General features: G+C 49.1%; 1 long non-coding RNA gene across 1 annotated transcript; it reads left to right on the forward strand.

Moving 5' to 3' along the window:
• The first annotated feature begins 3,363 nt into the window (after positions 1-3,363).
• Positions 3,364-7,026, forward strand: LOC147102694 (uncharacterized). The gene is made up of 3 exons (XR_015073174.1): positions 3,364-4,593; positions 5,190-5,680; positions 6,421-7,026. It is a non-coding gene; the product is annotated as an uncharacterized LOC147102694 (long non-coding RNA).
• Positions 7,027-7,318: the final 292 nt, after the last annotated feature.

Genomic DNA, 7,318 nt, shown 5'->3' on the forward strand with positions numbered 1-7,318 from the left:
TGTCCCGCCCGCCCATCCTACATCAGTACGGGGAGCAGGACTGGTGGGATGACATCCACTGCCACACATCCCATCAGCTTTGCCTCCTCTGTCGGAATGCGTGACGCAGGCTCACCTACATTGTCAGTTTATGGTCCGAGCAGCAGTGGGACCCGCAATGCCGCTTTCCCCGCTCTGAACATGATTTCAAGTGTTATTTTTAAAGGTCTGTGTTTTTTCATTTCAAAAGTGGCTTGAAACTGCCAAGTGGAGGTTACTGCCGAGCCCATCATTACTTTTTTTAAAGGTTCTTCTTTCTTGCCCACAACAGCCCACTGCTCCCCCCTCCCAAAGAAGCTCTGTAAATGACGTAGGCACTTACCCCCTTTATGTTAGTGACCCCATTCCCCGAAATTTGATTTTGGCCCCAATCTTGACTGAGGCGGGTTTTGTCAGCGGGTTGGGGGCGGTGGGAGGGGGGTTGTTTTGTTCGGGAAATTTGGAACTCCAGGGTTCCATGCACGCTGTGCAGTTTGAACTCCACAGCGTGTCTATTTTTTCACAAGCAGGTTTCCTGCTCAGAAGCCGGCCTGATTGACAGGCTTGGCTTCCTGTTGGGCAGGGAGTAGGCCGCAGCCTCAGGGGCAGGTAGGGAGCCTGCAGCTGGGGTAGTGGGAGTGTTGGGGGTTGGGGGGGCCTGTATCTTGCTGGGGGGTGGTCACCGATCCCAGGAGGGGGTGGTCTGATCGCTGGGTGGGGGGGGGGTTGCCGAACTGAGGGGGTGGTCCGATCCCCGATCTCGGGGTGGGGGGGTGTCCGATCTCGGGGTGGGGGAGTGTCCGATCTCGGGGTGGGGGGGTGTCCGATCTCGGGGTGGGGGGGCGTCCAATCTCGGGGTGGGGGGGGTCCGATCTCGGAGTGGGGGGTGTCCGATCTCGGGGTGGGGGGGTGTCCGATCTCGGGGTGAGGGGGTGTCCGATCTCGGGGTGGGGGGGTGTCCGATCTTGGGGTGGGGGTATTTCCGATCTCGGGGTGGGGGGGTGTCTGATCTCGGGGTGGGGGGGGTCCGATCTCGGGGTGGGGGGGTATCCGATCTCGGGGTGGGGGGGTGTCCGATCTCGGGGTGGGGGGTATCCGATCTCGGGGTGGGGGGGTATCCGATCTCGGGGTGGGGGGGGTGTCCGATCTTGGGGTGGGGGTATTTCCGATCTCGGGGTGGGGGGGTGTCTGATCTCGGGGTGGGGGGGGTCTGATCTCGGGGTGGGGGGGTATCCGATCTCGGGGTGGGGGGGTATCCGATCTCGGGGTGGGGGGGTGTCCGATCTTGGGGTGGGGGGGTATCCGATCTCGGGGTGGGAGGGGTGTCTGATCTCGGGGTGGGGGGGTGTCCGATCTCGGGGTGGGAGGGGGTCCGATCTCTGATACCGGGAGGTCCGATCACGTGGGGGGCTCTTTGGATTGGGGGGGAAGGTCCGATGCGGGCAGGGAAACAGGTAAGCTTGGGGAGGCCATGGGGAAGCACTCCTGCTCCTCCTGGCCCACTAGCAGTGCTGTAAAGGCACTTTCCTTTTCCACGAAGCAGTCCTCACTTCCCTTTATCTGCCAGGTTTGCCTAGGCCAGGAAAACCCAGCCAACCAGGGTTAAACCTGCAAGATAGGTTAAATATGGGAGTGGGTTGGTTGCCGCTCCCCATCCCGCCTCTGTTAAATCTGGAAGTGGGCGGGTTGGGGACGGGTTTGAGATTTAAAAAATTTAACATCCCACCTGACCCCAACCCACTGTTTTTTTTGTGGTTCAAATTACCGCCATTGTGTCAATGCTGAGTCTGACTGGCAGGTGGAAGTCTTAGAAACGCTTTTCCCTGAAACTAACAGTGGCCTGAACTCTGTGAGAATAGTGAAGGAGGGTCACAAAAAGGGTCAGCAGGAAGCTAGGCCAAGCCAGCAGTGTCAGCAAATCCCAGAAAGGGACGGGTCTCTCACAGTACAGCACAAAACGCCAGGATTTATTTACGCTGATTGTATCAGCGGCCCTTGCTCACCCTACCTGCAAGCAGGTTATGAGGATCTGAGTTTGTTTGGCAGGCTTTTGTTATCTAGGTTAGGAGAGTGTATAGATTATGCAGATTGTTTGTTGAAATGCATTATGCTTGTACTTTAGTCTATATAAACAGCTTGTTTAAATTGCCTCTGATAAGAAAGCCTTTATTATGTGTAACTGCAGTAGCTGTCTCATATTGGTCAACTGGCATCTAATATCTCCTTTGACTCCACTCATTTCCTCCAAATTAAAGGTGTTGCTATGGATACCCGCAGGGGTCCTAGCTATGCCTGCCTTTTCGTGGGATATGTGGAACACTCTTTGTTCCAGTCCTACTCTGGTCCCCTCCCTCACCTCTTTTTCCGGTACATTGATGACTGTATCGGTGCCGTTTCCTGCTCTCGCCCTGAACAAGACAATTTCATTCACTTTGCCTCCAATTTCCACCCTTCCCTCACCTTCACATGGTCCATCTCCGACTCTTCCCTTCCCTTCCTCGACTTCTCCGTCTCCATCCCTGGGGATAGGTTATTGACCAACATTCACTACAAGCCCACTGACTCCCACAGCTACCTGAACTACACTTCCTCCCACCCCGCCTCCTGTAAGGACTCTATTCCATTCTCACAGTTTCTCCGTCTCCGTCGCATCTGCTCCAATGATGCCAACTTCCACACCAGTGCTTCCGACATGTCTTCCCTTTTCCCCAACCGAGGATTCCCCTCTACCGTGGTTGACACGGCCCTCGACCGTGTCCGTTCTATCTCCCGCACTTCTGCCCTCACCCCTGCCCCTCCCTCCTGGAACCACGATAGGGTTCCCCTTGTCCTCACCTTTCACCCCACCAGCCTCCACATTCAATGGATCATCCTCTGCCATTTCTGCCACCTCCAACGTGATCCCACCACCAAACGCACCTTCCCCTCACCTCCCCTTTCAGCATTCTGTAGGGACCACTCCCTCTGAGACACCCTAGTCCACTCCTCTATCAGCCCCAGCACCCCTTCCCCTTCGCCCGGCACCTTCCCGTGCAAGTGCAGGGGATGCAACACCTGCCCTTATACCTCCCCCCTTCCCACTGTCCAGTGCCCCAAACACCCCTTCCAGGTGAAACAGCGATTTACTTGTACTTCTTGCAATCTAGTATACTGTATTCGCTGCTCACGATGCGGTCTCCTCTACATTGGGGAGACAAAACGCAGATTGGGTGACCGCTTTGTGGAACACCTCTGTTCAGTCCGTAAGGGGGACCCTGAGCTTCCGGTCGCCTGTCATTTCAATTCACCGCGCCATTCCCACTCAGACCTCACTGTCCTCGGCCTCTTGCATTGTTCCATGGAAGCTCAGTGTAAGCTCGAGGAACAGCACCTCATCTTCCGATTAGGCACTTTACAGCCTTCCGGACTCAACATTGAGTTCAACAATTTCAGATCATAACCTCGGTCCCTACTACATTTTTATATATTTTTTATCCACACTTTTGGTTTGTGCCTTTTCCCTTTTTTTTTTCTCTCCCACATGGCAGCTGTCTCTCACTCTGCCAGCGCATTTCACACTTCATCTCGAGCCATCTTTTGTCTCTTTACTTGTCCTATTACCATCTCGTCTCGTCTTGAATATCTCTTAATGTCTCTTCACTTCCCTTTTGTTCTTTCATCCCCTCCCCCATTTCCCAGCCCTCAAACTGGCCTTTTAATCTATTTAATTTCCTGCCTTTTTTCTCAGTTCTGATGAAGGGTTTCGACCTGAAACGTTGACTCTATTTCTCTCTCCACGGATGTTGCCTGGCCTGCTGAGTTTTTCCAGCGTTTTCTGTTGTTATTTCTAATATGTTCTATTCTGTACAGCTTCCACAAGATGAGAGCTTGCTTCACGTTTCTCCCTATATATTAGATGTCATACTGGGTAAAAGATGTCAGTGCAAGTTGTGAAGCCAAAATCCTCATAGAAAAAATAAGTTAATGGTCTACCCCAGCTTACTTACTTTTGTTTCGGCAACATTTCGAGACATACAGGCAAAGTACGGATATTATAGAACTGACTTGTCTAAAATGCTTCTCTGAAGTAACCCAGAGATCTGTTAGAAGTTACAAGACTTTCCTTACAGTGGAAATGTGACAGAGGTTGCGAGAGGTTCGCCTCCTTAGAGGTCTAGTTTGCAGACAAAAAAGTAATTGCCTTTTGGGACCACGATGCATTTGCTTTCAGCCACAGCCTCAGAAAAGGTGGGATCAGCCTTTGTCAATTATTCTTTCAAACTGAGCAAGTCACACTGGATAAACAATAAATTAGAAAGTGTATGGACTCAAATCAGAGAATCGCTGTATCAACTGTTGAATGTGATCTGCTCGTAGCTTATGATTATCTCAAGATTTCAGAAAGGAATATAATTGGAAAACGTTGCTTATCTGTCATAAGGTACATATGAACCAGCACTTGAACCGTAATGAAGTGGAGAAGATTGAGGATCAGGCACTTACTGAACTCTCAGGCTTGAAGGATGAAATTGAACAACTGCAGTCCATTGGGGATGACGGGGAACTCCAGATCTATAAGGAACAATCAGACTGGCTGTAAGTATATCCGAAGAATTACAGGAATTTAATGAATTGAAAAAGAAAGATGCAAACATTGGCTCTGTGGCAAGGAATAAATTGTTGAATTTCCCATCCAATATTGGACTAAAATAGGATTTGATCACTTCATTAAGGAAAGATGTCAAGATATCTCAGCAAACCTGGCCAAAATAACAAACTGCCAATTCTGGCTTGCTACAAAATGGCAACACTTATGAGTACCAAACCGGCCGCTGATTGATTTTGAACAATGTCCTAGTGTATAGCTGTCTAATATTGCGTTGTTAGATTTGTTTATGAAATCTACAGACACACTTATGATGAATCCAAAAATATTCTTACAAAGGGGAGTTTACACATTGCAGACTTTCTCGTTGTATGTGCGTTTATGGCACTTTAGTGTTTGCCAGATGTTGCGCTTCATATTACTGTTTCATTATAAATAAAGATATAAATTGCTTTAGGCTGTAAACCTCTGGTTTGTGTGGTAATACCTTCCATTTCAAAGAGAATGTTGCACAGTAGCACAAGACTGCTTTAAGTCCAGTAAGCAGATTTCCATGAATCTGAACATTGTTAATTCTTTGTTTTAGTACTTCGGTGATGAGAGAGGACCGAAAATGTACAAACTCCGAATTGTAAGGAAAAGATTCAATCATGGTGCCCATCATCAGGCCGTTGAAAGAGAAGAAAGTTCTACAAAAACCTGAAATTGTAACATCTGAAGAAATGTCAAACTGCCTCCTGAGAAAACCATGAATCTATTTGTAATGCAATATCTAAAGTCAACCCTTCAGAGCAGCAAGCTTGTACTGAATAAGTTTACTTACCTAAGCAACATGATAATAAACAAGCCTTCTTTTTTCAGGGTGAAACCTGATTAAACATGATAATTACCCCTAACCCTGCCCCCCAACAATCAATTCCAGAATGAAGATTAAACCCAACGCTATCAATGTCAGCATCCTGCGGTCTTGAGTAATGAATGCAGCCTCTTTCCTTGTTGGTGGAATGAGCACTTCACCCTTACATACTGATGGGCACTGACTACAAGCGCATTTTCAGACAGGTGAATCACATGCAGGTGACTGAACGAAGTTCCGTCGAGGAAAGGATGCTAAGGATACAGCTATTGGTGTGCAGCAACCCCTTCCACTATTATAACTTGTGAAGGTCATCAAAGTTGTTTATTTCCTTACGTTTCTTAGCTGTAACTTCCAAAATTATTTTGCTGATTACGAACACCCTGTTTACATTTTGACCTTGGAAAAGCGTGTATTTGCTCTCAGTTGATTTTACCCAATTTTTTGATTCTCCTTAAGGAAAAGTACTCGCATATATTTTGTGACGTCACGGGCGGTAATTACATTGTGACAGGGCTCCATTTCTTTGACCTGAATTCAGGTATAATTTAAGTTTGAGAGTCAGAAGGCCTAACAAATTAATAATCCAGAATCAAGGTAGCTGAACTTGTGAGAAAACCACATCTAAGAGATGCCCCTTTCTATGCTGAAAGTGTGTAATAGCTCAGTTACTGTCCAGTGAGCGCCAACACACATGTCCGGTCACGCCATTTTCCTACAATGGATTACTGTGAGGTAGAATATTGTAACAGGTACACACCCAAGGGGCTAATCATATCACAACTGCAGTAATCCTGTGGAGCCACTTGTTAACCTGCTGACAATTAACCTAATGAGCTAAAATCTGCAAAATGTTGCCAACGTTGTTGTGCAGTGTGCGTGTATCCTAGAGTGCTTTACATTCCGGGCGACTCAGCTGAAAGCGACGGGAACCTAATGCATTTTTTTTTGCTTCTTCCAGGAGATTACGTGACTGCTGCTGGGTGAGAGGGCACTGAAGTTCGTGGTGTTATGTTGCATCATGATGGTATTGGAGTAGCTTGATGGGACCAGCTGGTCTTTTCCTGTCTGTCATTTTTGTGTGTTTGCATTCACTCAGTTCGTATTGGCAGAGCTTCTGTTCCTGCAATAAAAGAATGGCAGTCTGTGTTAAATGTTTTTTTTATTAGCGGAGCACTCCTTGCTGTCCGTTGGCTTATGAGCATCTCCGATATACACGGGGGCCCTAAATTCCTCAGGAGGCAATCCCAGCGGTTACTCCGGGATCATGCTCACCAGTTCCCTCTGGGGCTGACCTCACCAGAATTGATCGGGTCAGTGGGAGGACATCTAATTAGAATGGGGTAGATGGGACCAAGTGCCACTACAGGCATATTTCTGGCACCCACATGCCGCATGTGACCAGAAACTCTGGCCATTGTGGGGAGGGGTTGCCCAGTGCCCCCCCCCCACCATCCAGTCACAGCCACATTCAAGGGGGCCAATTATAAAAAGCTGTAAGAAAAACTCACAAGTTTCTTTGGGATCCAGGTTGTTTCCCTGGCCTGGACCCCAACAGTGGGGTGGTGGGGGGGTGGTGGTGGGGGGTGTGGTGGTGGGGGGTGTGGTGGTGGTGGGTGGTGGGGTGTGGGTGGGGGGGGGTTGGGCCACAAACTGCCCAATTGGACTCGGGTATGGCTCACCTCACCGGACATACCGGCCTCCACTAATACACCAGGTCCCGACAAAGCCAAAGGAGCAGGTAAACCCCGGCATAGGGGTCCCTGCTGCTGGCTTCAGCCCTTGCTGTCAGTTTCCAGAGGTTCTGCCCCCTTCAAGACAAATGGGAAACTCCCAGAAACAGCCACGATCCAGCTCAA

Source organism: Somniosus microcephalus, chromosome 21 (genome assembly GCF_052327205.1).
Source record: "Somniosus microcephalus isolate GS21.2 chromosome 21, FLI_Smic_1.0, whole genome shotgun sequence".
Lineage (NCBI taxonomy): Eukaryota > Metazoa > Chordata > Chondrichthyes > Squaliformes > Somniosidae > Somniosus > Somniosus microcephalus.